Below are 10,756 nucleotides of genomic sequence, written 5' to 3'. Positions count from 1 at the left end.
TTAAAGCTCATGTTTAGCTCATATCTAGATTCTCCTCAAAGGGAATGGAGATATACTTAGATCAAGTATATAAGATTATTTTTCTATACAAAACAAATGTTTAAAACACAATAGTCTCGGAAGTACAAATTAACAGACTAAAAGAAAATGAAAGTACCTGTACACCTATTATACCCTCTGAAAGACTTGACATTGAAAATTTTAAAACATAGACATGTAATGGAGCTTTTGAATAATTTTATCTTCCCTATTGCTGCACATTGTCCAAATAACTCTCTCAAGGTTCATGTGTTCTGGAAAGCCAGTCCAAGGATTGGGCTTGTTCTCCTACTGGTAGTATATTCTCCTTCAGAAAGCATTGTTGTTTGTCCTTCACTTTTGAAGAGGACCAATGAAATCACAGGTGTTGTTTTGACTTGTGCATGAATAGACTTTAAGTGAGGCAGAGTTGCTCAAAGTTGTCAGCCTCACTCTCTCTTCCAGATTGAATTCTAGTGGCAGGACAAAAGTCAAGATGACTGGTGATGGTGTGGGACGCAGTGGGTGACCTTGGCATCTTTGATGTCTGACTGAGCTCTAAGTGCTCCACAGCACCTGCTTCAGCTGTCTTCATGGCCACTGGAACAAATTGTTCTCATCTGCCCATTCTACTAGGTTATACAAAACTGATAGAGCACGGGAAATTGGAATGGGTGACACTTTAAAAGGGAAGATGACAAAAAGAATTTTATTTTAGACATGTTGAGTTGAGGTGATGGCAAAATATTAAAATAGAAATGGAAATATCCATTGGAAAGCAAAGGATATGAAATTGGAACTTGGCAAGAGGATAACATTATACACAAACAAATACATATACATATACACACACACATATATATATATGCATATATATTTGGAAGTCTTCAGCATAAGGGTTAAAGTTGAAGCTGTGAGAATAGATAATTCTAAGAGACTATAAAGAGGACCTTGGGAAAAGCATATTTAGAGGGCAGAAGAGGAACAAAAGAAGGAGAAAGAGGAGTAACCAAAGAGGTAAAAAGAGACCTAGAATAGTCAAACAGTGTCAGTCAAATAAAGACAGGAATGTTTGAAGGAGGCAAGAGTACTCAAAAATGTCAAATGTATCAGAACAATCATAAAGAATGAAGACAAAGAAAAGGCAATGTCCATTTTGGATTATGCTGGCATCAAAAAATCACTGATAATTTTTGAAATTACAGTATTAGCAGAATGATGGGACAAGGAGAGAGATATTATAGATGGAGTAGGTGGAAAAGACATTCAATGCAAAAATTTGGCAGTGAAAGGAAGGAAGGAAATGTATGATCACATGAAAGGGTTTGGATTAAAGATTTTCAAGATAGAAGAGATGTGCATATTTGGACTAGGGAGATGAGTCCATTTTATCATTCATTTGACTCTTCCTGGGAGACTTCTCTTTTAAGGAACACAGAATACTAATCTCCTAAAGTATTTCTTTGACTAGTTAGTTGTTGCTTTCTTAAGAGTATGGGTGGGCATATACAAAAGTAGGGTGAGGTTGATGTTGAAAAGCAGTGATCCTAAGAGTCTTGCAAAATGGTCAGGAATAAATTATTATAGCCTTACACTACTGAGTAGGAGAGTGTCTATAATAAAAATTCATCTTTGATAGTTTATGTATCCATTGAGTTAAGCCCAAGCTATTATATCCCAATAATAATTACAATCACTTCAAAGGAAAATAGAATGAAGGTTATGGAGAGTTTATAGAAGCAGTAAGCAGTTTTGGGGGAGAAAGGAATTGATTATATGGAATGGTTAAATTTTGGGACCAGGCAGATGGCCTATATTTTAAATGACAGGAAGCATCATGGTGGGGCTAGTACCAGAACACAAGAGGAGATGACTTTGGTAGGTTGTATTAGCTTCATGGAGACCTTCCACAGTACAGCTGTCACTAACTTGGGGACTCTATGATTTCTCTACCTCTTAAATTCATGATGTTGCCTCTCAGATTGGAGATATTTATCTCAGGGTTGCTGTTTGTTTACTAGGCTCATGGAAAGGTACACAAAGCAGAAGAAGCGTACCTATCTATCCATCTATCTTTGTCAGTTCCTTATATATTTGAGAAATGAGACTTCCATCAGAGAAACTTGCAGTAATTTCCTCCTCCCAGTTTCCTGCTTTTCCTTTAAAGATGGCTGCTTTGTTTTTGTCTGTGCAAAACATTTTTAATTTTATGTAATTGAAGTGATTTATTTTTACCTTCTGTGAATATCTCTGCCTCTTTTTTGGTCATGAACCATTCCCCTAGCCATAGATCTGATAGGCATTTTTCCATGCTCCCCTTATTTGCGTATATCACCCTTTATGTCTAAATCATGTACCCAAATTCCAACTTATTTTGGCATATGGTAGAAGATATTAGTTTATGTCTAGTTTTTGCCAGACTATTAGTTTACTCAGCAGTTTTTTTTACTCAAAAAGTGGGTTCTTGATTGAATAGCTCAGATATTTGAGAACTAGGGTATTGTGCTCACTTGCTTCTGTGTATTATATAACTAATCTATTCCATTGATTAATCATTCTATTTCTTATTCAGTACCAAATTATTTTGATGATTATTACTTTGTAAAATAGTTTGAGACAGGGTACTTGTAGGCCCCCTTACTTTATATTTTTTTTTTGCTTCATTAGATATTCTTGTCCTCTTGCTTCTCCACATGAATTATTTTATTTTTTCTAGCTATATAAAACAATCCTTTGGTAGTTTGGTATGGCACTGGATAAGAAAATTAATTTAGATAGTATTATCATTTTGAATATGTTGGCTCAACCTACCCCTGAGCAATTAATATTTCTCCAATTATTTTTGTGGTTGTATAGTGTTGTGTCTGACTCTTTGTGACCCCATTTGAAGTTTTGTTGGCAAAGATAGTGGAGTGGTTTGCTGTTCCTTTTCCAGTTCATTTTGCAGATGAGGAACTAACACAAACAGGATTAAATGACTTGCCCAGAATCACACAACTAAAAAGTATCTGAGGCCAGACTTGAACTCAGGAAGATGAATCTTTCTGACTCCAGGCCTGGCACCCTATCCACTGGGCCACCTAGCTGATCAAGTCACCAATAATTTAGATCAGTCTTTATTTTTGTGAAAAGTGTTTTTTTAATTATGTTCCTATAAGTCCTGTGTGTATCTTGGCAGGTAGACTCCCAAGTATTTTTTTATTGTCTGCAGATAATTTAAATGGAATTTATCTTTTTATCTTTTCTTGCTAAATTTTTTTGGTAACATATATAAATACTGATGATTTAGGTGGGTTTGTTTTATATCCTTCAGCCTTGTTAAAGCTGTTAATTATTTTGACCAGTTTTTAGTTGATTCTCTCAAATTCTATAATAATAACATATCATCTGCAAAGTGATAGTTTTATTTCTTCATTGTCTAGTCTTATTCTTTATTTTTTTTAACTTGTCTTATTGCTATACTTTGCAATTCTAGTACAATATTAAATAATGGTGTTGATTATGGACATCCTTACTTCAACCTTGATCTTACTGGGAAGGCATCTAATTTATCCTTGTTACAGATAATGCTTGCTCTTGATTTTAGATAAATAATACTTATTATTTTAAGAAAAGCTTCATGTATTCCTATGCTTATTAGGGAAATTGGTCTACAGTTTTGTCTCTCTGTTTTTGCACCCTAGTTTAGGTAACAAAATCATAATTGTGTCATAGAAGGAATTTGATAGAATTTTTTCTTTGACTATTTTTTCAAGTAGTTTATATAGTGTTGGAATTAATTATTCTACAAATGTTTGATATTAATTTGTAAATCCATCTGATCTTTTTTGTGTTTGTGGGGAGGAGTTCATTTATGATTTGTTTAACTTCTATTTCTATGGTAAGGTTATTTAAGTATTCTATTTCTTCTTATGTTAAGCCAAGTAATTTATATTTTGATAAATATTCATTTATTTCATTTAGATTATCAGTTTTATTATCATAAAGTTGGGCAAAATAACTTCTAATAGTTACTCTAATTTCATCTTCATTGGTTGTTCATTTATGCCTTCTATTTTTGATATTAGTAATTTGATTTTCTTTTAAAAATATTAAAACAGCTCTTATTTTTAATTTATTTTCTCTTATAAAACCAGCTTCTAGTTTTATTTATTAGTTCAATAGTTTTTTTATTTCAATTATATTATTCTCTCCTTTAATTTTCAGAATTTCTATTTTGCTGTTTGTCAATTTTTAACTTTTTCTTTTTCTAGTTTTTTTTAAAGAGCATTCCTGGTTTGTCAATTAAGTCTTTCTCTATTTTTTTTGATGTACATATTTAGAATATAAAATTTCCCCTAGGTACTGCTCTAGATATAGTCCACAAATCTTGAGAAATTGCCCCTTTGATATAATTATCTTTAATGAAATTATTGATCATTTCTATGATTCATTCTTTGATCCATTCATTCTTTAGGAATATATTATTTAATTTCTAAATAATTATTAATCTATGCTTTCAAAGCCCTTTATTCGATGCAATTTTATTGCATGATGTCTGGAAAAGATGCATTTAATATTTCTCCTTTTTTGCATTTTTGTAAGGATTTTATGCCCTTAAATTTTGTCAACACACACACACACATACACATAAATAAATTTTTTTTCTATTCTCATTCAATTTTATCCAAAGGTTTATCATATTAAACTTTTCTAGAATTCTGTTCACCTCCTTCCTTAACTTCTTTCTTCTTTATTTTATGGTTAGAGTTATCTTGATCTGAGTGGAATAAATTGTGGCTTCCCATAGGTATTGTTTTACTGTCTATTTTCTCCTGTAACTCATTTACCATTTCCTTCAAGAATGCAGTGACTATGCCATTTGGTGCATATATGTTCAGCATTGATATTAATTCATAATCTATGTTATATTTTAGCAAATGTTTCCCCATATTTCTTTTAATTGGTTCTATTTTTGCTTTTGCTTTGTCTGAGATCATGATTACCACCCCTGCCATTTTTATTTCAGCTGAAGCATAATAGATAATAATAGTAAGTATTTGCGTCTCTATCTTTCTGTTTCAACTATATCTCTTGGAAACAACATATTGTTAGATTTTGATGTCTAATTCATTCTGCTATCCTTTTTCCATCTTACAGATTAGCTCCTACCATTCACAATTACAGTTATGAAAACTGTGTATTTCCCTCCTTATGATTCTATTTTATTTATCCTTTTTTTTTTACCCTGCCCCCTCCTCAAAAGTTTCTTTTGCTTCTGACATCTGCATCCTCTATGCCTCCCTCTTTTCAACTTCATTTTCTGTTGCACCCTTTCCCTCCACCTTCCCTGTCAGGTAATGAATTTTTGTACCCCACTGTGTGTACATATATAGTCTTTCCTCCTTGAACCAGTTCAGATGAGAATGAGGTTTTGGCATCCCTGCCCCCATTTTCCTCTGTTGTACAAACTTTTCCTTATACACCTCTTTTATAGCAGATAATTTCCCTCTTTTCTCTTCTCCCTTCTCTCAATATAGCCCTCTTTCTCACCCTATTATTCTTCTTTTAAGATAATGCCAGCATAATAGACTCACATCCATGTCTTCTATCTAAGAAATTTTTTTTAACTACCCTAATGATAATAAAGTTCTTAGAGTGTTATATGTATCATCTCCTCCTACAGGAATGTCAACAGTTTAAGCTTATTTAGACTCTTACAATTTCTCACTCATGTTTACCATTTTTATGCTTCTCTGGTTTATTATGTTTGTCAAATTTTCTATTTAGCTCTGTTCTTTTCATCAGTAATTTTGAAAGTCCTCTCTTTCACAAATTGTCAATTTTCCTTCACAGAGGATTATATTCAGCTTTGTGTGTGCGTGTGCGTGGGGTATTCTTGGTTGTAATCCTAACTCCTTTGTTTTTCAGAATATCGTATTCCAAGCCTTCTGCTCCTTTATGGTGGTAGCTTTTAATCTTGCATGATCCTGAGAGTGGCTCAATGGCATTTGAACAGTTTCTTTCGAGCTGCTTGCAAAATATACTTCTTGATTTGGTAGCTCTGTATTTTGGCTATGTTACTGGAAGTTTTTAATTTTTGGATTTCATTCAGGAGGTGATCAGTGGGTGCTTTCAATTTTTACTTTGCTCTCTGGTTTTAAGATATCAAGGCAGTTTTCATTCATAATTTCTTGAAATATGATATCAAGGCTCTTTTTTGCTAATGGCTTTCATATTTTTAATAATTCTTAAATGATTTCTTCTTGATCCATTTTCATGTTTTTTTAATCATGCGATGTTTCATATTTTCTTCTATGCTTTTCAGTTTTTTAAAACTTTTTCATACTGTTTCTTGGTGTTTTATGGAATCTTTAGCTTCCATTTGGCCAATTCTAATTTTAAGGAGTTATTTTCTTCAATATTTTTGTATCTCTTTTATCATTTAACCAATTTTTATTTTTAAGAAACTATTTTCTTTAATATTTTGTGCCTTTTTTGCCTGCATATTTGTTAATTCTTTTTTCATGATTTTTTTTGCATAAGTCTCATTTCTTTTCCAAATTTTTCCTCTACAGCTCTTATTTGATTTTTAGTTTTTTTTCTCTTTTCAGAATCTCTTTCTTTAGACCTTCTAGAAATTCCTTCAGTACATGTGTCCAATCTATATTTTAATTTGAGGCTTTACTTGTAGATTTTTTTCAAATTGTTGTCTTCTTAATTTGTATCTTGAGCTTTCTTGTCATCATAGTAACTTTTTATGATCAAGTCTTTTTTGTTGTTGTTCTTTGTTCATTTTTTATGTCCTATTTCTTGTGTTGAATTTTATGTTAGAACTGACCTCTGTCCATCTGTGGGGGGATGTCTGGCCTGAGTTTCTTTTATGTCTTTCTGCTGATTTCACAGCTTGGTCTTGGGGCCTGTGAGTTTTCAGTACTTTTGATGTAATATGATCTAGAGAGAAGTCTGTTCACTGTCCTTCTGGTCTATATTCTGGTTCCTATTCAGGTTGGGCCCCTGCTCCCTCACAACCAAGACTGCTCCTCTATCCCAAACTGGGAAATGGGTGAACAGATACTGTTCTAGTACAGGGGTCTTCTGGGATTTCATTCTGCCAAGTTTTTCTATCCCTTTACCATTCCTGGGTGCTAAGCTGTTCCTTGCCAGTGCTGCTGCCACCATAGTCCAATGAGCTCACTACCACTAGTATTTCTGGCCAACTGCCACCCCAGTGTCCACTTACCTCTTTGTATCTTTCCAAGCTGCTCTGTGCAGGAAAAATGGCTTACTGTCACTTTGTCTTGGCATTCCTCATCAGAATTTGGTTTGGAGTATTTTCTGCAGTCATTGTAGAGGATGTTTTGGGGAAGGTTTTGGCAGATTTGGCCTCTCATTCCACCACCTTGACTCTGCCTCTAGGAAAGATTCTAAAGGTGAACTTTGCTATCTTCATAATTTTGCCAAAAATGTACTTGGGGCTTCAGCTAAACTGTATCCACACCAGTCCTATGAATGCTACTTCAACAATTACCCAGATTCTTCCTTACCATAATTTTCTTCTATCATCCTCCATCTCCCTCTCATTGTATTCCTCATTCCTCTCCTTTCTCCTTATCCAAGAAAACATCATTTTTTCTACACCTCTGTTCCATTTTTTGAGTTACTATAATATTGTCCACATTTCTTCTATATGATTTTTCATTCAGATCATGTCATTCATCTCATAAATCTTAATTGACTCACTATTGATTTCCACTTTTTCAGTAATTCATGGGTAATTTTTATCAGTACTCTATCCACTGATACAGATTGCTACCCCTCTATAATTTAGTAGACAGTCTTTGAGAGTTTCTGTGGCTGAAAAATTCATCACCCTATGGCCAATCTATTAATAATCTTCTTTGAACTTACCTAGATTGTTCTTTAGACAATAAACAGAGTTACTAGGCCCTATCATCTGCCAGACAATTTCCCTCAGGAAAATATTATTTTTTCTTTATTTTCCTTATAGAGAATTTTTCTTGAGTCCCTTCATGTCATGTTTTGATCTCCTGCCACTGATCCATGTGTCACGAAATTTATGTCAGAAGTAACCTAAAATTTTTTAGGCTACCTTTCTGTCTCTTCAAAATTAATATTTTGGAAGACTATGACAAGAATTTGTCAGTGTAGACTGACAAAGATTGCCTTGAACTTTAAGGAACAATAATCTCATCTACACCAGGGAATTTCACCTATAAATGCCTAAACTATGAAAGTATATTCTTCTACTTTAGTAGACCCTTTAGGTTTCTGAGAAGAAAACATTATGTTTTATATATTCTTATACTGTTAATGAAAGTCCTTAACAAACTGTCCTATTAATTATTAAAAAATAGCTATGTATTATATGCATCCAAAAGGTTGAGGTCCAAATTTTAAATGTTTGAAGGAATCCTGATCACACAAATGAAATTTGAATTGCAGATAAAATGACACTTTGAAAGGGTTATATCACTTCATGCGTTTCAACACTGCTGAGACTTAATTTATGTAGCGTCATTGCAAAGAAGGAATCATAATGGCTTTTTAATTATCCCAAACTTCAAAGAACAAATGGGAGGTAGACTAGTTTCCAGACAAAGTAGGAAAAATATTGGAAGCTGGTTGGAAATAATTATACAGTCATGCCCTATTTAAAGTATCCTAGGACAAGTGAGTTTATATCAATTTCTCAACTTACATTAATTACTTATTTCTACAGTGAATTATATCAGACTCAGAGACTAGGGCATAGTAATACTCTTTATTCATTTTAGCATATTGAAGTAAAATGGAGTGAAGAAACTATGGAATGTATAAGAAATTATTTAAAGGAACAAAAAGCATAATTTGAAGCAAAACTGTATTGCTATATGTTTTAGGAAATAAAAATCACAGAATCACAAGATTTAGGTTTGGAAGTGAATTTAGAGATTCTTTAGTTCAATTTCTTCATTTTGTAGATAAAAGAAGCAGAGAAAGAGGTAAAATGACCCAAGATCACATTACTAGTTACTGGCAGGGCCAGGATCAGAACCTTAGATCTCCTCATTCTTTCACTTATGCCATGCTTGCAATACGTGGGTTAATCTGGCTTTTGGGAAATTATAAGTCTAAAAAGCAGAGTTCTAAGTGTAACTCATTACCCTGAGCAGCAAACTCTGGACTTACATTGAATTAATTCAAACTTTAGGATCAACCCTAACAACCAACCTCCTGCAGCCAGATCTTATCTCTTTTACCTATTTTAACCCCCCACCCCCACCATGTGCAACTACAGATGTGGCTCATGTTGCTCTGTGTATGGGAGGTAAAATAAATTTGCAGCTTCTGTACAGATATTAAAGGCAACAATGTATATAGCAGATATGGGAAAACCTATATTTCAACTCACAGAAAATGCAGAAACCATATAAAGGAATTTTAGTAACTCATGAACAATTAATACAATTCTTTTTGTTATCTAGTTAAGTTCTACCTTTCCTCCAACAGCCTTATGCAGTCTTACCTTTTTATGGCAAACACAAATAATTTGGGCTCCTATTGGAAGAGAAATAAATACGGGAGAAGTGATGGCACAACATTCCAATGAGATCTACTTTCACGCAAGAGATACTTACAACCTGAAGTCTTATGGTTCTTCCCTAAGGGCTCATACTATCTCAAACAGGAAATGAATTTGTGGATTGTAGGCAATTACCAGCATTCAGATAAGTCCCATTTTAATGCCAGACACTAATTTGGGAATCCAATCTTATGGTACTAACCTTTCTGTTTAGACTTCCCCAAGAAAACTCCCCTAACAAATTTGGAGTGGCTAGATAGGCAATCTTTTACATTCTTTTGAGTCCCACAGGCATTCAGATTCCTGAAACTAGATTACACATGAGTTCTTTCAATACCTAAGAAGTGAAATGGTAGGAACTTTCCATTGAATCTTTATAGTCTGGGTAGTTCCCAGCAAAAGAACAGGGCAAATTATATATCTTTTATTTCTATGTATTGTTGCTTTTAATCCTATGTTGCTATTGTAGCTTTTAATAATGCAATGCATGTAGAATTCTCTCTTCCCCAAAAGACTGACTCTTTTAGGAACTTCCCTTTTTCTCAATAGGAATCTGGTCCCCCAAATTCTCAAAATTAAGTATTTTAGAGAAACAACCCTTAAATTGGTATTGACCAGAAACTCCCTTTTTGGGTCTTGGGTCTAGGTACTTTGTTCTTGGGACATAAACTTAGAAATACATATAGCTCTAATATACCTCAGCCTCCAAACAACATTAAACTTGGAGGAGGGAGGTTAAGATGGGGAAGTTGCATGCATGACCATTGTTTGACTCAGGTCTACTCTTAGCTTAGTAGTTCTCTGCTATGTGCTTCAAACAAAGGAGTAAAGACTAAGAAAACTCAGTAGTGTGTGTGTGTGTGTGTGTGTGTGTGTGTGTGTGTGAGAGAGAGAGACAGAGAGAGAGAGAGACAGAGAGACAGAGACAGAGACAGAGACAGAAAGACAGAGACAGAGAAAGAGAAGGATGGTTCTGCAACTTTTTTCTTTTCTTTTTTATCTTAATTTTTTAAAATCTTGTTTTAATGAGCTTCCTCTTTTTTTAGCTGATAAGTGCAGAAAAGATGACTTAGATTCACAACAGTAATTCTTTCTTTATCAACGAGATAGCAGTCAAAATCATAAAGAAAGATTCAATAGTAAGAACATTGGCAGTGTTTAGTATGGACAAAA

The sequence above is a fragment of the Vombatus ursinus genome, unplaced genomic scaffold (assembly GCF_900497805.2).
Source record: "Vombatus ursinus unplaced genomic scaffold, bare-nosed wombat genome assembly UNPS02014872.1, whole genome shotgun sequence".
Taxonomy (NCBI): domain Eukaryota; kingdom Metazoa; phylum Chordata; class Mammalia; order Diprotodontia; family Vombatidae; genus Vombatus; species Vombatus ursinus.
Note: the sequence above shows the minus strand (reverse complement) of the source record.